Consider the following 18,846-nt stretch of genomic DNA (forward strand, 5'->3'; position numbering starts at 1 on the left):
TCTGAAATAGTCCGAGGGGCGCCTTTACCTACCCCGATTGATACCATGGCAATGATTCCTTGGCTCAACGAATACCCGGACCATGTCTCCGCTGGGGTGTTGCGAAACGGGTTTTCATATGGTTTCCGCATTCCAGTGGGGGATTTTCGGGGTGAAGCAAGTTGTAAGAACCAACTGTCGGTCCTGCAGCATACGGCAGTGGTACGGGTAAAAATTGGGAAGGAGGTGACTCGAGGGCGGGTTGCCGGTCCATTCGATTTTCCACCAGTTCCTAACTTTGTTTGTTCCCCATTAGGGGTGGTCCCCAAGAAGGACCCGGGTGAGTTTAGGCTAATACATAACTTGTCAGCCCCACGAGGTCTTTCAGTGAATGATGCGATAGACCCGGAAGTGTGTTCGGTGCGGTACGCATCTTTCGATGAGGCCGTCGCCATGTTGAATCGCCTGGGGCCCGGGGCGCAGCTGGCAAAATCAGACATCGAGTCAGCGTTCCGGTTGCTCCCGGTACACCCAGACGATCAGCGTCTTCTTGGTTTCATGTTTCAGGGCCGCTATTATATGGATAAATGTATGCCAATGGGATGCTCTATATCTTGTGCTTACTTTGAAAAGTTCAGTTGTTTTCTACAATGGGTATTCACAAGAAGGACGGGTTTTCAGCATGTTATGCATTATCTCGATGACTTTCTGTTCCTGGGGGCAGCCGGGGACCCGGAATGTGGACAGGCTTTAAACGAATTTTGTGCCTTAATGAAGCATTTTGGTGTGCCATTGGCACCAGGTAAGACTGTTGGCCCCTCGACTTCACTCGAGTTTCTGGGGATCGAGCTCGACTCGGAGGAAGGTTGTTTTCGGTTACCCAAAGAAAAAGTGTTAAAATTCAGGGCATCCCTTGAAACATGTATTCGAGTGTCTAAGGTAAACCTGCATCAATTGCAACAAACAGTGGGCCAGTTGAATTTTGCCCTCAGAGTAATGCCAATGGCCCGCCCCTTTTCCCGCTCGATTGCACAAGCCATGGTCGGCCTGAAGGAGGGACACCACCGCACGAGGCTCTCGGCAGAGATTCGCCAGGACATGCGCATTTGGCTGGCATTCTTGGCGGATTTCAATGGTCGAATTGTCTGGAACAAACCGGCGGTGTCCTCCGAGGAGCTGGGGCTGTGGACAGACTCGGCGGGGAGTATAGGTTTTGGCGCCATATTCGGTACGCAATGGTCGGCTCAAAAATGGCCGTCATGGTGGCACGAGTGCGGGCTGACGAGTAACATTGCTTTTCTCGAACTCTTCCCCATTTTGGTGGCCCTGAAAACATGGCCTGAGGGGTTCCGGGATCACTCTGTGGTGTTCTGGTCTGATAACATGACCGTTGTTGAGTGTATCAATAGTCAGGCAGCACGTTGCAAATGGATTCTGAGACTGCTCAAGGAAATTGTGTTATTGTGTATGCAGTTGAATGTGCTCTTTAGGGTGCGACATGTCCCGGGGGTGTTGAATCAAGCGGCTGATGCACTTTCTCGTTTCCGTATGCAGGCCTTCTGGGGTTTTCTGCCCACAGCGGACCGGGTGGCGGCACCCTTTCCCGAAGCTCTCTGGTCTCTCGGTGCCCCGAACTACAAAACCTTGTGGGAGAGAGTTTAGCACCCAGGACAAGGAAGGCATATGAAGGGGCGTTTCGTTCCTATTGGTCCTTTTTGGGTTCTGCTAGGGGGGAGCTTTGGGGCCAGGAAGAGCTTGTCGTAACATTTTTGCTGTCTCTACATCGGGCAGGCAAATCAGTAGCTACGGCCCAGAGGCATCGGGCCGCCATTTCCTTTATGGCAAGGGCTCATAGGATCCGGGACCCGACAGCGTCTTTCGTGGTGCAGAAAGCGCTACGTGGGTGGCAACGTCTGGAGGGTCGCAGAGTAGATCAGAGACACCCGATAGGCCTGGATAGGTTGGCCCTGTTGTTTTCTGTACTCCCTGCGACATGTTCATCCCGGTATGAAACAGTGTTATTCCGAGCCGCTTTTGCGCTAGCATTCCATGGGGCTATGCGGGTAAGCGAACTGGTGGCGAGGAACAAGCAGGATACGGTGGGGGGACTGTGCCGAGAGCACATTCAGGTTAAGGGGGAGACGATGACTGTCTCGTTTGTCAGGTCCAAGACCGATCAGGGTGCGATTGGGGACTGCATAATCATACATAGGATCCCCGGGTCTCCCATGTGCCCTGTTGTTTGCGTAGAGGAATATTTGGCGCAGAGGGTGGCATCATGGGGGGGAACCTTGTTGAGACACGCTGATGCCACCCCACTGACGAGGTTTCAGTTCCAGCGGGTGCTTGCGATGTCAATTTCGGCCGCGGGCTTGAACCCCGGCGAGTTCGGGACCCATTCCTTTCGGATAGGGGCTGCTACTGAGGCTACAGCCAGGGGTCTGAGTGTGGAAAAAGTGAAACGTCTGGGGCGTTGGTCCTCGAATTGTTACAAAAAGTATGTGCGGTTGCACATGTTGTGAAGCTGTAATGATGTACTCACGCTTCTTGTTTTTGTTTGGTTTACAGTTTCGCAAGCTCACGAGGCGGGGCGGACTGTGCAGTCGACCCGACACCTGGGAACCAGCGGTCAGACATCACCGGCTGCGGGAAAAGTGGTGTGGGTCATTGGCCACTCATACGTGAGGCGTGCCGCGGACGTATTCAAAGCAGGTGACATGATTCACATGGCTGGGGAATACGGGTACAGGGTGACCTTCTACGGAAGGGGCGGGCTCTGTATTGACCAGTTTCAATCCTTTTTCGAGGGTTTGTTAGGGCGGACAAGGTCACCGCCGTCTATAATCATAGTCCATCTTGGGGGCAACGATTTGGTGGCCACTGGTAGACGACTCCTTCTCGAGGCAATGCTCTACACTGTAAGTTGGTTGGCGAGAAGAGTTCCAGGGTGCACAATTGCATGGTCCCATATGATTCCACGGAAAGTGTGGCGGGGGGCGAATTCGGTTTCTGCTCTGAATCACTCAGTGAAGAAAGTAAATAATAAATTGGGTAGATTGTTTCGTTCAAGTACACTGCATTCTATTCCACATGGTTGTATTAAGGGGGACAGTATGTACCTGGGTGATGGGGTCCATTTGTCCCGGGTGGGGAATGAGTTACTCATAGGAGACCTCATAGCTTGGCTAAAGAGTTTAAAACATGACCTTTAGGCAGGAGTTGTTTGGGGGGGGTCCGGATAGCCGGTCAACTATCCGGCCTGTGGCGGTAAGGTCATGATCGGTGAGCAGTAATTGGAAGATCCCTATGGGGGGGCGTCACCCATTACGGATGGGAGCGCTCGGGGGAGGTGGCCATTGGCCCCTCAACGGGGAGGCGGTCCCTTCTAAGGATGGGCCGCCGAAAGGAAAGGAAAGGCGGTCAAGGCCCCTTCCTGGATAGGAGGGGCTACGGGCCCCTCCTGGGGAATTTCCCGGGGCCAGGACACCTGCGACGGCAGATGTGGTAAGTTGTGTGGGGTGGGGAGGGGGTTTACGCTACCTTCTAGACACCTCACACGAGTCCTCGGACGACCTTTAAATGGCGTCGAGTTCATTGGGGCCCCCGTCAAGTCAAGGGAAATTGGTAGATGCACTTGAGGTACGCCTCTGTGCGGTCGCCCCTCACAAGTGGGGGGGGGTATTTCTGGTTTAGGGATCTGACACCGGTTACGACCTTGCCGTTGGCCCTTAAAAGTTAGGATGTACAATTTCAAGTTAAATGTTTTGTAGGATGTTAGTTTGGCTAGGAGAACCTTTGTATTAGAAATATGTTAAGGTTAGCCAAACATCGTAATGTGGAAATGAAATTGTACATTAATATGAAACTGTTATTTTAATTTTTTTGATTTTGTTTCATATTTTAATAAATACGGCCGGGAGGGTCACTCCCTCCCGCCTTCCAAAAGTTCAGAACTGTTTCCGGTTTCCCATCCTTGGGGATTGTGTCGAGAGGGGGTGGCGGGTATCTCAGCCATATGGAAAGGGGCGACCATTCGGTCCCCCCGAACGTATGGTGGAGTACCCCGATCCCCCCGGGAGGCCATCTTGGGCGGGAGGCGAGTCTCGGCTGGTATGCCCGAAGCGGCGTAGCCGGGGCGCGCCTTTTCCCGCCCTGGAGTGGGTTGTCCTAGACACTGACGCGGCCGGCCACGCCCAGGGAGGCAGGCGGAGGCGGGTTTACGCCCGCCCGAAGACGGATAAAAGGAGCAACACGCCAAGAAAGCATCCTCTTGTTCCTGTGCTCTGAAGCTGCACCTCCCCGCTGCACGTGAGCTCGAGACGGAACGAAGAGCCAATTTTGACCCACCCACCAGCCCCTGAGGACAGCCAGTTGTTTTTAAATAAAGTTTTGATGTGGTAACTCTATTTCTTACAGGTTGTGATGATTGTTGTGTTATTTTGAGTATGCAATAAAGAATGGTCATTTACAGTATGTTTTTTTTTCTCGAATAAAGTGATTCTGCACTAGTGTTGATCAGTAATCATACGTGAAATGGTTATGGTTGTTTTTTAAATTAGTAATTTTAGTTAAATTGTCGTATTTATTTTGGTTGGGCGGTAAGGTCATGATCGGTGAGCTGTAATTGGAAGATCCCTATGGGGGGGCGTCACCCATTACGGATGGGAGCGCTCGGGGGAGGTGGCCATTGGCCCCTCAACGGGGAGGCGGTCCCTTCTAAGGATGGGCCGCCGAAAGGAAAGGAAAGGCGGTCAAGGCCCCTTCCTGGATAGGAGGGGCTACGGGCCCCTCCTGGGGAATTTCCCGGGGCCAGGACACCTGCGACGGCAGATGTGGTAAGTTGTGTGGGGTGGGGAGGGGGTTTACGCTACCTTCTAGACACCTCACACGAGTCCTCGGACGACCTTTAAATGGCGTCGAGTTCATTGGGGCCCCCGTCAAGTCAAGGGAAATTGGTAGATGCACTTGAGGTACGCCTCTGTGCGGTCGCCCCTCACAAGTGGGGGGGTATTTCTGGTTTAGGGATCTGACACCGGTTACGACCTTGCCGTTGGCCCTTAAAAGTTAGGATGTACAATTTCAAGTTAAATGTTTTGTAGGATGTTAGTTCGGCTAGGAGAACCTTTGTATTAGAAATATGTTAAGGTTAGCCAAACATCGTAATGTGGAAATGAAATTGTACATTAATATGAAACTGTTATTTTAATGTTTTTGATTTTGTTTCATATTTTAATAAATACGGCCGGGAGGGTCACTCCCTCCCGTCTTCCAAAAGTTCAGAACTGTTTCCGGTTTCCCATCCTTGGGGATTGTGTCGAGAAGGGGTGGCGGGTATCTCAGCCATACTATGTAATGCTATTAAAGTGCAATAACCAAGGGAACACTGACTCTGTCAAAGATGATCCAAAAGGAATTGATGAAAAGTCCCAACTACAAACAACAGAATCAAAATAGTCTGAGGGGACACCTGGATTTGAACCAGGGACCTCTTGATCTGCAGTCAAATACTCTACCACTGAGCTACATCCCCAGCTTTTCAGTAAAATCAGAATGACATAATATCAGTACATCATGAAAGAGTGAGAGGATCATGCTAAGTTGTGCCGGAAAGTACAGGTTTGAAACTGTGGAACAGGAGAAGTAGTAGTTAATATTATTTATTAAAGGAAAGCTGTATCATTTAAAAAACGGATTAATTTGTTTCATTGCTATTTTATTTGAATAGGCAGTGGTACTTAAGACCAATGCCTCTACATACAATGATTGTTTTGAAACATTCTTAAAGGGGAAGAGGTTTTTACGTGACACATTATCATTTGATGATTGGTTACCACAATCACCGAGATGGTGGTGAAGTATGATTGTTTTTTGGCCAAATTACGATGGAAAAACATTTCTACATACCACTACAATTCGGTATTTGGAAGGAACACCCAAACACCCCTTTCAAGTACCTTCGATTTAATACATCAAAAAAAGCCACTTTGTGCTTGCAACTGGCCTGATTCTTCAGACCAGCCTTCTTGCAACTGCAACGAGGGTTTGTACATCTTGCACGTAGGCAGAGCTTTCAAGGAGAAATTAAATAGTTCCTAAGTTGCACAAAAATGAAGTGCTTCAAACAAACACATACTTTGTATGGACAGAGAAGAGATGGAATATATGTAAGACTTAGGACACAGGTGTAATGAGAAATAGATTGATTGCATAGCTGCCCAGTATTCTAAGCCATTTCTTTAGTGCGATTCAAGAGAGCACCAAACAGTATAACAAATTTGTCAATTGGTTTCATAGTCCATTCCCTTTGTTTAGAGCTGTGAAAGGTAGAGCGAATTCCAAAATAGATCAATGATGTTTCAGAAATTTCCCATAGGGAATACCAAGCCCAGTGTAAAAAATGCAGTTACTCACAAGTTTTAATCAGCAACACTGTAATGGTATTAAAGTGTAACATCCAAGGGAACACTGACTCTGTCAAAGATGATCCAAATGGGATTCATGAAAATTCCCAACTACAAACAGCAGATTCAAAATAGTATGAGGGAACACCCGGATTTGAACCAGGGACCTCTATGATCTGCAGTCAAATGCTCTACCACTGAGCTATATACCCAGCTGTCAGCCAACATCAGAATGACAATATATCAGTACATCATGAAAGAGTGAGAGGATCATGCTAAGTTGTGCCGGAAAGTACAACCTTGAAACTGTGGAACTGTAGAAGTAGTTCTTAATATTATTTATTAAAGGAAAAATGGATCATTAAAAAAATATATGTATTTGTTTGATTGGTATTTTATTTGAATAGGCAGTGGTACATAGGACCAATGCCTGCACTTAAAATGTTTGTTTTGAAACATTCTCAAAGGGGAAGAGGTTTTTACGGGATACCTTATTGTTTCATGTTTGGTTACCACAATCACTCAGATGGTGATGAAGTATGATTGTTTTGGGCCACATTACAGTGGAAAAACATTTCTACATACCACTACAATTCGGTATTTGGAAGGTACACCCAAACACCCCTTTCACGGACCTTCGATTTAAAACATCAGAAAAAGCCACTTTGTGCTTGCAAATGGCCTGATTCTTCAGGCCAGCCTTCTTGCAACTGCAACAATGGTTCGTACATCTTGCACGTAGGCAGAGCATTTAAGGAGAAATTAAATAGTTCCTACGTTGCACAAAAATGAAGTGCTTCAAACAAGCACATACTTTTAATGCACAGGGAAAAGGTGGAATATATGTAAGACTGAGGACACAGGTGAAATGAGAAATAGACTGACTGCATCGCTGCACAGTATTCTAAGCCATTTCTTTAGTGCGATTCAAGAGAGCACCAAACAGTATAACAAATTTGTCAATTTGTTTCATAGTCCATTCCCTTTCTTTAGTGCTGTATAAGGAAGAGCCAAATTCCAAAATAGATCAATGATCTTTCAGAAATTTCCCAAAGAGAATACCAAGCCGAGTGCTAAAACTCCATTTACTCACAGGTTTTGAGCAGCAAACTATGTAATGCTATTAAAGTGCAATAACCAAGGGAACACTGACTCTGTCAAAGATGATCCAAAAGGAATTGATGAAAAGTCCCAACTACAAACAACAGAATCAAAATAGTCTGAGGGGACACCCGGATTTGAACCAGGGACCTCTTGATCTGCAGTCAAATGCTCTACCACTGAGCTATATCCCAAGCTTTTCAGAAAAATTAGAATGACATAATATCAGTACATCATGAAAGAGTGAGAGGATCATGCTAAGTTGTGCCGGAAAGTACAGGCTTGAAACTATGGAACAGGAGAAGTAGTCCTTAATATTATTTATTAAAGTAAAACTGGATCATTTAAAAAACAGATTAATTTGTTTCATTGCTATTTTATTTGAATAGGCAGTGGTACATAAGACCAATGCCTCTACATACAATGATTGTTTTGAAACATTCTTAAAGCGGAAGAGGTTTTTACATGACACATCATTTGATGATTGGTTACCACAATCACCGAGATGGTGGTGAAGTATGAATGTTTTTTGGCCAAAATACGGAGGAAAAACATTTCTACATACCACTACAATTCGGTATTTGGAAGGAACACCCAAACATCCCTATCAAGTACCTTCGATTTAATACATCAAAAAAAGCCACTTTGTGCTTGCAACTGGCCTGATTCTTCAGACCAGCCTTCTTGCAACTGCAACGAGGGTTTGTACATCTTGCACGTAGGCAGAGCTTTCAAGGAGAAATTAAATAGTTCCTACGTTGCACAAAAATGAAGTGCTTCAAACAAGCACATACTTTTAATGCACAGGGAAAAGGTGGAATATATGTAAGACTGAGGACACAGGTGAAATGAGAAATAGACTGACTGCATCGCTGCACAGTATTCTAAGCCATTTCTTTAGTGCGATTCAAGAGAGCACCAAACAGTATAACAAATTTGTCAATTTGTTTCATAGTCCATTCCCTTTCTTTAGTGCTGTATAAGGAAGAGCCAAATTCCAAAATAGATCAATGATCTTTCAGAAATTTCCCAAAGAGAATACCAAGCCGAGTGCTAAAACTCCATTTACTCACAGGTTTTGAGCAGCAAACTATGTAATGCTATTAAAGTGCAATAACCAAGGGAACACTGACTCTGTCAAAGATGATCCAAAAGGAATTGATGAAAAGTCCCAACTACAAACAACAGAATCAAAATAGTCTGAGGGGACACCCGGATTTGAACCAGGGACCTCTTGATCTGCAGTCAAATGCTCTACCACTGAGCTATATCCCAAGCTTTTCAGAAAAATTAGAATGACATAATATCAGTACATCATGAAAGAGTGAGAGGATCATGCTAAGTTGTGCCGGAAAGTACAGGCTTGAAACTATGGAACAGGAGAAGTAGTCCTTAATATTATTTATTAAAGTAAAACTGGATCATTTAAAAAACAGATTAATTTGTTTCATTGCTATTTTATTTGAATAGGCAGTGGTACATAAGACCAATGCCTCTACATACAATGATTGTTTTGAAACATTCTTAAAGCGGAAGAGGTTTTTACATGACACATCATTTGATGATTGGTTACCACAATCACCGAGATGGTGGTGAAGTATGAATGTTTTTTGGCCAAAATACGGAGGAAAAACATTTCTACATACCACTACAATTCGGTATTTGGAAGGAACACCCAAACATCCCTATCAAGTACCTTCGATTTAATACATCAAAAAAAGCCACTTTGTGCTTGCAACTGGCCTGATTCTTCAGACCAGCCTTCTTGCAACTGCAACGAGGGTTTGTACATCTTGCACGTAGGCAGAGCTTTCAAGGAGAAATTAAATAGTTCCTACGTTGCACAAAAATGAAGTGCTTCAAACAAACACATACTTTTAATGCACAGGGAAAAGGTGGAATATATGTAAGACTGAGGACACAGGTGAAATGAGAAATAGACTGACTGCATCGCTGCACAGTATTCTAAGCCATTTCTTTAGTGCGGTTCAAGAAAGCATCAAACAGTATAACAAATTTGTCAATTTGTTTCATAGTCCATTCCCTTTCTTTAGTGCTGTAAAAGGAAGAGCCAAATTCCAAAATAGATCAATGATCTTTCAGAAATTTCCCAAAGGGAATACCAAGCCGAGTGTTAAAACTCCATTTACTCACAGGTTTTGAGCAGCAAACTCTGTAATGCTATTAAAGTGCAATATCCAAGGGAACACTGACTCTGTCAAAGATGATCCGAAAGGAATTGATGAAAAGTCCCAACTACAAACAACAGAATCAAAATAGTCTGAGGGGACACCCGGATTTGAACCAGGGACCTCTTGATCTGCAGTCAAATGCTCTACCACTGAGCTATATCCCCAGCTTTTCAGAAAAATTAGAATGACATAATATCAGTACATCATGAAAGAGTGAGAGGATCATGCTAAGTTGTGCCGGAAAGTACAGGCTTGAAACTGTGGAACAGGAGAAGTAGTCCTTAATATTATTTATTCAAGTAAAACTGGATCATTTAAAAAACAGATACATTTTTTCATTGCTATTTTATTTGAATAGGCCGTGGTACATAAGACCAATGCCTCTACATACAATGATTGTTTTGAAACATTCTTAAAGGGGAAGAGGTTTTTACGTGACACATTATCATTTGATTATTGGTTACCACAATCACCGAGATGGTGGTGAAGTATGAATGTTTTTTGGCCAAATTACGGAGGAAAAACATTTCTACATACCACTACAATTCGGTATTTGGAAGGAACACCCAAACATCCCTATCAAGTACCTTCGATTTAATACATCAAAAAAAGCCACTTTGTGCTTGCAACTGGCCTGATTCTTCAGACCAGCCTTCTTGCAACTGCAACGAGGGTTTGTACATCTTGCACGTAGGCAGAGCTTTCAAGGAGAAATTAAATAGTTCCTACGTTGCACAAAAATGAAGTGCTTCAAACAAACACATACTTTTAATGCACAGGGAAAAGGTGGAATATATGTAAGTCTGAGGACACAGGTGAAATGAGAAATAGACTGACTGCATCGCTGCACAGTATTCTAAGCCATTTCTTTAGTGCGGTTCAAGAAAGCATCAAACAGTATAACAAATTTGTCAATTTGTTTCATAGTCCATTCCCTTTCTTTAGTGCTGTAAAAGGAAGAGCCAAATTCCAAAATAGATCAATGATCTTTCAGAAATTTCCCAAAGGGAATACCAAGCCGAGTGTTAAAACTCCATTTACTCACAGGTTTTGAGCAGCAAACTCTGTAATGCTATTAAAGTGCAATATCCAAGGGAACACTGACTCTGTCAAAGATGATCTGAAAGGAATTGATGAAAAGTCCCAACTACAAACAACAGAATCAAAATAGTCTGAGGGGACACCCGGATTTGAACCAGGGACCTCTTGATCTGCAGTCAAATGCTCTACCACTGAGCTATATCCCCATCTTTTCAGAAAAATTAGAATGACATAATATCAGTACATCATGAAAGAGTGAGAGGATCATGCTAAGTTGTGCCGGAAAGTACAGGCTTGAAACTGTGGAACAGGAGAAGTAGTCCTTAATATTATTTATTCAAGTAAAACTGGATCATTTAAAAAACAGATAAATTTTTTCATTGCTATTTTATTTGAATAGGCCCTGGTACATAAGACCAATGCCTCTACATACAATGATTGTTTTGAAACATTCTTAAAGGGGAAGAGGTTTTTACGTGACACATTATCATTTGATGATTGGTTACCACAATCACCGAGATGGTGGTGAAGTATGATTGTTTTTTGGCCAAATTACGATGGAAAAACATTTCTACATACCACTACAATTCGGTATTTGGAAGGAACACCCAAACACCCCTTTCAAGTACCTTCAATTTAATACATCAAAAAAAGCCACTTTGTGCTTGCAACTGGCCTGATTCTTCAGACCAGCCTTCTTGCAACTGCAACGAGGGTTTGTACATCTTGCACGTAGGCAGAGCTTTCAAGGAGAAATTAAATAGTTCCTAAGTTGCACAAAAATGAAGTGCTTCAAACAAACACATACTTTGTATGGACAGAGAAGAGATGGAATATATGTAAGACTAAGGACACAGGTGTAACGAGAAATAGATTGATTGCATAGCTGCCCAGTATTCTAAGCCATTTCTTTAGTGCGATTCAAGAGAGCACCAAACAGTATAACAAATTTGTCAATTGGTTTCATAGTCCATTCCCTTTGTTTAGAGCTGTGAAAGGTAGAGCCGAATTCCAAAATAGATCAATGATGTTTCAGAAATTTCCCATAGGGAATACCAAGCCCAGTGTAAAAAATGCAGTTACTCACAAGTTTTAATCAGCAACACGGTAATGTTAATAAAGTGTAACATCCAAGGGAACACCGACTCTGTCAAAGATGATCCAAATGGGATTCATGAAAAGGGCCACATTACGGTACACCCAAACACCCCTTTCACGGACCTTCGATTTAAAACATCAGAAAAAGCCACTTTGTGCTTGCAAATGGCCTGATTCTTCAGGCCAGCCTTCTTGCAACTGCAACAATGGTTCATACATCTTGCACGTAGGCAGAGCATTTAAGGAGAAATTAAATAGTTCCTACGTTGCACAAAAATGAAGTGCTTCAAACAAGCACATACTTTGGATGCACAGGGAAAAGGTGGAATATATGTAAGACTGAGGACACAGGTGAAATGAGAAATAGACTGACTGCATCGCTGCACAGTATTCTAAGCCATTTCTTTAGTGCGATTCAAGAAAGCACCAAACAGTATAACAAATTTGTCAATTTATTTCATAGTCCATTCCCTTTCTTTAGTGCTGTAAAAGGAAGAGCCAAATTCCAAAATAGATCAAAGATCTTTCAGAAAGTTCCCAAATGGAACACCAAGCCAAGTGTTAAAATTGCATTTACTCACAGGTTTTGAGCAGCAAACTCTGTAATGATATTAAAGTGCAATATCCAAGGGAACACTGACTCTGTCAAAGATGATCCAAAAGGAATTGATGAAAAGTCCCAATTACAAACAACAGAATCAAAATAGTCTGAGGGGACACCCGGATTTGAACCAGGGACCTCTTGATCTGCAGTCAAATGTCTACCACTGAGCTATATCCCCAGCTTTTCAGTAAAATCAGAATGACATAATATCAGTACATCATGAAAGAGTGAGAGGATCATGCTAAGTTGTGCCGGAAAGTACAGGCTTGAAACTTTGGAACAGGAGAAGTAGTAGTTAATAATATTTATTAAAGGAAAGCTGTATCATTTAAAAAATGGATTACTTTGTTTCATTGCTATTTTATTTGAATAGGCAGTGGTACATAAGACCAATGCCTCTACATACAATGATTGTTTTGAAACATTCTTAAAGGGGAAGAGGTTTTTACGTGACACATTATCATTTGATGATTGGTTACCACAATCACCGAGATGGTGGTGAAGTATGATTGTTTTTTGGCCAAATTACGATGGAAAAACATTTCTACATACCACTACAATTCGGTATTTGGATGGAACACCCAAACACCCCTTTCAAGTACCTTCGATTTAATACATCAAAAAAAGCCACTTTGTGCTTGCAACTGGCCTGATTCTTCAGACCAGCCTTCTTGCAACTGCAACGAGGGTTTGTACATCTTGCACGTAGGCAGAGCTTTCAAGGAGAAATTAAATAGTTCCTAAGTTGCACAAAAATGAAGTGCTTCAAACAAACACATACTTTGTATGGACAGAGAAGAGATGGAATATATGTAAGACTGAGGACACAGGTGTAATGAGAAATAGATTGATTGCATAGCTGCCCAGTATTCTAAGCCATTTCTTTAGTGCGATTCAAGAGAGCACCAACCAGTATAACAAATTTGTCAATTGGTTTCATAGTCCATTCCCTTTGTTTAGAGCTGTGAAAGGTAGAGCCGAATTCCAAAATAGATCAATGATGTTTCAGAAATTTCCCATAGGGAATACCAAGCCCAGTGTAAAAAATGCAGTTACTCACAAGTTTTAATCAGCAACACTGTAATGTTATTAAAGTGTAACATCCAAGGGAACACTGACTCTGTCAAAGATAATCCAAATGGGATTCATGAAAATTCCCAACTACAAACAGCAGATTCAAAATAGTATGAGGGGACACCCGGATTTGAACCAGGGACCTCTTGATCTGCAGTCAAATGCTCTACCACTGAGCTATATCCCCAGCTGTCAGCCAAGATCAGAATGACAATATATCAGTACATCATGAAAGAGTGAGAGGATCATGCTAAGTTGTGCCGGAAAGTACAACCTTGAAACTGTGGAACTGTAGAAGTAGTTCTTAATATTATTTATTAAAGGAAAAATGGATCATTAAAAAAAATATATGTATTTGTTTGATTGGTATTTTATTTGAATAGGCAGTGGTACATAGGACCAATGCCTGCACTTAAAATGTTTGTTTTGAAACATTCTCAAAGGGGAAGAGGTTTTTACGGGATACCTTATTGTTTCATGTTTGGTTACCACAATCACTCAGATGGTGATGAAGTATGATAGTTTTGGGCCACATTATGGTGGAAAAACATTTCTACATACCACTACAATGCGGTATTTGGAAGGTACACCCAAACACCCCTTTCACGGACCTTCGATTTAAAACATCAGAAAAAGCCACTTTGTGCTTGCAAATGGCCTGATTCTTCAGGCCAGCCTTCTTGCAACTGCAACAATGGTTCGTACATCTTGCACGTAGGCAGAGCATTTAAGGAGATATTAAATAGTTCCTACGTTGCACAAAAATGAAGTGCTTCAAACAAGCACATACTTTTAATGCACAGGGAAAAGGTGGAATATATGTAAGACTGAGGACACAGGTGAAATGAGAAATAGACTGACTGCATCGCTGCACAGTATTCTAAGCCATTTCTTTAGTGCGATTCAAGAAAGCACCAAACAGTATAACAAATTTGTCAATTTATTTCATAGTCCATTCCCTTTCTCTTGTGCTGTAAAAGGAAGAGCCAAATTCCAAAATAGATCAATGATCTTTCAGAAAGTTCCCAAAGGGAACACCAAGCCGAGTGTTAAAACTCCATTTACTCACAGGTTTTGGGAAGCAAACTCGATAATGCTATTAAAGTGCAATATCCAAGGGAACACTGACTCTGTCAAAGATGATCCAAAAGGAATTGATGAAAAGTCCCAACTACAAACAACAGAATCAAAATAGTCTGAGGGGACACCCGGATTTGAACCAGGGACCTCTTGATCTGCAGTCAAATGCTCTACCACTGAGCTATATCCCCAGCTTTTCAGTAAAAGCAGAATGACATAATATCAGTACATCATGAAAGAGTGAGAGGATCATGCTAAGTTGTGCCGGAAAGTACAGGCTTGAAACTGTGGAACAGGAGAAGTAGTCCTTAATATTATTTATTAAAGTAAAACTGGATCATTTAAAAAACAGATTCATTTTTTCATTGCTATTTTATTTGAATAGGCCGTGGTACATAAGACCAATGCCTCTACATACAATGATTGTTTTGAAACATTCTTAAAGGGGAAGAGGTTTTTACGTGACACATTATCATTTGATGATTGGTTACCACAATCACCGAGATGGTGGTGAAGTATGATTGTTTTTTGGCCAAATTACGATGGAAAAACATTTCTACATACCACTACAATTCGGTATTTGGAAGGAACACCCAAACACCCCTTTCAAGTACCTTCGATTTAATACATCAAAAAAAGCCACTTTGTGCTTGCAACTGGCCTGATTCTTCAGACCAGCCTTCTTGCAACTGCAACGAGGGTTTGTACATCTTGCACGTAGGCAGAGCTTTCAAGGAGAAATTAAATAGTTCCTAAGTTGCACAAAAATGAAGTGCTTCAAACAAACACATACTTTGTATGGACAGAGAAGAGATGGAATATATGTAAGACTGAGGACACAGGTGTAATGAGAAATAGATTGATTGCATAGCTGCCCAGTATTCTAAGCCATTTCTTTAGTGCGATTCAAGAGAGCACCAAACAGTATAACAAATTTGTCAATTGGTTTCATAGTCCATTCCCTTTGTTTAGAGCTGTGAAAGGTAGAGCCGAATTCCAAAATAGATCAATGATGTTTCAGAAATTTCCCATAGGGAATACCAAGCCCAGTGTAAAAAATGCAGTTACTCACAAGTTTTAATCAGCAACACTGTAATGGTATTAAAGTGTAACATCCAAGGGAACACTGACTCTGTCATAGATGATCCAAATGGTATTCATGAAAATTCCCAACTACAAACAGCAGATTCAAAATAGTATGAGGGGACACCCGGATTTGAACCAGGGACCTCTTGATCTGCAGTCAAATGCTCTACCACTGAGCAATATCCCCAGCTGTCAGCCAAGATCAGAATGACAATATATCAGTACATCATGAAAGAGTGAGAGGATCATGCTAAGTTGTGCCGGAAAGTACAACCTTGAAACTGTGGAACTGTAGAAGTAGTTCTTAATATTATTTATTAAAGGAAAAATGGATCATTAAAAAAAATATATGTATTTGTTTGATTGGTATTTTATTTGAATAGGCAGTGGTACATAGGACCAATGCCTGCACTTAAAATGTTTGTTTTGAAACATTCTCAAAGGGGAAGAGGTTTTTACGGGATACCTTATTGTTTCATGTTTGGTTACCACAATCACTCAGATGGTGATGAAGTATGATTGTTTTGGGCCACATTACGGTGGAAAAACATTTCTACATACCACTACAATTCGGTATTTGGAAGGTACACCCAAACACCCCTTTCACGGACCTTCGATTTAAAACATCAGAAAAAGCCACTTTGTGCTTGCAAATGGCCTGATTCTTCAGGCCAGCCTTCTTGCAACTGCAACAATGGTTCGTACATCTTGCACGTAGGCAGAGCATTTAAGGAGAAATTAAATAGTTCCTACGTTGCACAAAAATGAAGTGCTTCAAACAAACACATACTTTGGATGCACAGGGAAAAGGTGGAATATATGTAAGACTGAGGACACAGGTGAAATGAGAAATAGACTGACTGCATCGCTGCACAGTATTCTAAGCCATTTCTTTAGTGCGATTCAAGAAAGCATCAAACAGTATAACAAATTTGTCAATTTGTTTCATAGTCCATTACCTTTCTTTAGTGCTGTAAAAGGAAGAGCCAAATTCCAAAATAGATCAATGATCTTTCAGAAATTTCCCAAAGGGAATACCAATCCGAGTGTTAAAACTCCATTTACTCACAGGTTTTGAGCAGCAAACTCTGTAATGCTATTAAAGTGCAATATCAAAGGGAACACTGACTCTGTCAAAGATGATCCAAAAGGAATTGATGAAAAGTCCCAACTACAAACAACAGAATCAAAATAGTCTGAGGGGACACCCGGATTTGAACCAGGGACCTCTTGATCTGCAGTCAAATGCTCTACCACTGAGCTATATCCCCAGCTTTTCAGTAAAATCAGAATGACATTATATCAGTACATCATGAAAGAGTGAGAGGATCATGCTAAGTTGTGCCGGAAAGTACAGGCTTGAAACTGTGGAACAGGAGAAGTAGTCCTTAATATTATTTATTAAAGTAAAACTGGATCATTTAAAAAACAGATTAATTTTTTCATTGCTATTTTATTTGAATAGGCCGTGGTACATAAGACCAATGCCTCTACATACAATGATTGTTTTGAAACATTCTTAAAGGGGAAGAGGTTTTTACGTGACACATTATCATTTGATGATTGGTTACCACAATCACCGAGATGGTGGTGAAGTATGATTGTTTTTTGGCCAAATTACGATGGAAAAACATTTCTACATACCACTACAATTCGGTATTTGGAAGGAACACCCAAACACCCCTTTCAAGTACCTTCAATTTAATACATCAAAAAAAGCCACTTTGTGCTTGCAACTGGCCTGATTCTTCAGACCAGCCCTCTTGCAACTGCAACGAGGGTTTGTACATCTTGCACGTAGGCAGAGCTTTCAAGGAGAAATTAAATAGTTCCTAATTTGCACAAAAATGAAGTGCTTCAAACAAACACATACTTTGTATGGACAGAGAAGAGATGGAATATATGTAAGACTGAGGACACAGGGGTAATGAGAAATAGATTGATTGCGTAGCTGCCCAGTATTCTAAGCCATTTCTTTAGTGCGATTCAAGAGAGCACCAAACAGTATAACAAATTTGTCAATTGGTTTCATAGTCCATTCCCTTTGTTTAGAGCTGTGAAAGGTAGAGCGAATTCCAAAATAGATCAATGATGTTTCAGAAATTTCCCATAGGGAATACCAAGCCCAGTGTAAAAAATGCAGTTACTCACAAGTTTTAATCAGCAACACTGTAATGGTATTAAAGTGTAACATCCAAGGGAACACTGACCCTGTCAAAGATGATCCAAATGGGATTCATGAAAATTCCCAACTACAAACAGCAGATTCAAAATAGTATGCAGGAACACCCAGATTTGAACCAGGGACCTCTATGATCTGCAGTCAAATGCTCTACCACTGAGCTATATCCCCAGCTGTAAGCCAACATCAGAATGACAATATATCAGTACATCATGAAAGAGTGAGAAGATCATGCTAAGTTGTGCCGGAAAGTACAACCTTGAAACTGTGGAACTGTAGAAGTAGTTCTTAATATTATTTATTAAAGGAAAAATGGATCATTAAAAAAATATATGTATTTGTTTGATTGGTATTTTTTTTTGAATAGGCAGTGGTACATAGGACCAATGCCTGCACTTAAAATGTTTGTTTTGAAACATTCTCAAAGGGGAAGAGGTTTTTACGGGATACCTTATTGTTTCATGTTTGGTTACCACAATCACTCAGATGGTGATGAAGTATGATTGTTTTGGGCCACATTACAGTGGAAAAACATTTCTACATACCAATACAATTCGGTATTTGGAAGGTACACCCAAACACCCCTTTCACGGACCTTCGATTTAAAACATCAGAAAAAGCCACTTTGTGCTTGCAAATGGCCTGATTCTTCAGGCCAGCCTTCTTGCAACTGCAACAATGGTTCGTACATCTTACACGTAGGCAGAGCATTTAAGGAGATATTAAATAGTTCCTACGTTGCACAAAAATGAAGTGCTTCAAACAAGCACATACTTTTAATGCACAGGGAAAAGGTGGAATATATGTAAGACTGAGGACACAGGTGAAATGAGAAATAGACTGACTGCATCGCTGCACAGTATTCTAAGCCATTTCTTTAGTGCGATTCAAGAAAGCACCAAACAGTATAACAAATTTGTCAATTTATTTCATAGTCCATTCCCTTTCTCTTGTGCTGTAAAAGGAAGAGCCAAATTCCAAAATAGATCAATGATCTTTCAGAAAGTT

At 41.8% G+C, this 18,846-nt stretch overlaps 11 non-coding genes across 11 annotated transcripts; all 11 read right to left on the minus strand.

The window, feature by feature from the left end:
• Positions 1 to 5,437: 5,437 nt before the first annotated feature.
• Positions 5,438 to 5,509, minus strand: TRNAC-GCA (transfer RNA cysteine (anticodon GCA)). The gene has a single exon. It is a non-coding gene; the product is annotated as a tRNA-Cys (tRNA).
• A 1,010-nt stretch (positions 5,510 to 6,519) lies between these two features.
• Positions 6,520 to 6,592, minus strand: TRNAC-GCA (transfer RNA cysteine (anticodon GCA)). The gene has a single exon. It is a non-coding gene; the product is annotated as a tRNA-Cys (tRNA).
• A 1,011-nt stretch (positions 6,593 to 7,603) lies between these two features.
• TRNAC-GCA (transfer RNA cysteine (anticodon GCA)) lies at positions 7,604 to 7,675 on the minus strand. The gene has a single exon. It is a non-coding gene; the product is annotated as a tRNA-Cys (tRNA).
• A 1,009-nt stretch (positions 7,676 to 8,684) lies between these two features.
• On the minus strand, positions 8,685 to 8,756 carry TRNAC-GCA (transfer RNA cysteine (anticodon GCA)). Its single transcript has one exon. It is a non-coding gene; the product is annotated as a tRNA-Cys (tRNA).
• Positions 8,757 to 9,765: 1,009 nt separating this feature from the next.
• On the minus strand, positions 9,766 to 9,837 carry TRNAC-GCA (transfer RNA cysteine (anticodon GCA)). The gene has a single exon. It is a non-coding gene; the product is annotated as a tRNA-Cys (tRNA).
• Positions 9,838 to 10,848: 1,011 nt separating this feature from the next.
• TRNAC-GCA (transfer RNA cysteine (anticodon GCA)) lies at positions 10,849 to 10,920 on the minus strand. Its single transcript has one exon. It is a non-coding gene; the product is annotated as a tRNA-Cys (tRNA).
• A 2,685-nt stretch (positions 10,921 to 13,605) lies between these two features.
• Positions 13,606 to 13,677, minus strand: TRNAC-GCA (transfer RNA cysteine (anticodon GCA)). Its single transcript has one exon. It is a non-coding gene; the product is annotated as a tRNA-Cys (tRNA).
• Positions 13,678 to 14,689: 1,012 nt separating this feature from the next.
• Positions 14,690 to 14,761, minus strand: TRNAC-GCA (transfer RNA cysteine (anticodon GCA)). Its single transcript has one exon. It is a non-coding gene; the product is annotated as a tRNA-Cys (tRNA).
• Positions 14,762 to 15,771: 1,010 nt separating this feature from the next.
• TRNAC-GCA (transfer RNA cysteine (anticodon GCA)) lies at positions 15,772 to 15,843 on the minus strand. Its single transcript has one exon. It is a non-coding gene; the product is annotated as a tRNA-Cys (tRNA).
• Positions 15,844 to 16,855: 1,012 nt separating this feature from the next.
• Positions 16,856 to 16,927, minus strand: TRNAC-GCA (transfer RNA cysteine (anticodon GCA)). Its single transcript has one exon. It is a non-coding gene; the product is annotated as a tRNA-Cys (tRNA).
• A 1,009-nt stretch (positions 16,928 to 17,936) lies between these two features.
• TRNAC-GCA (transfer RNA cysteine (anticodon GCA)) lies at positions 17,937 to 18,009 on the minus strand. Its single transcript has one exon. It is a non-coding gene; the product is annotated as a tRNA-Cys (tRNA).
• Between the last annotated feature and the right edge of the window lie 837 nt (positions 18,010 to 18,846).

The sequence above is a fragment of the Lissotriton vulgaris genome, chromosome 1_1, assembly GCF_964263255.1.
Source record: "Lissotriton vulgaris chromosome 1_1, aLisVul1.2, whole genome shotgun sequence".
Taxonomy (NCBI): Eukaryota; Metazoa; Chordata; class Amphibia; order Caudata; family Salamandridae; genus Lissotriton; species Lissotriton vulgaris.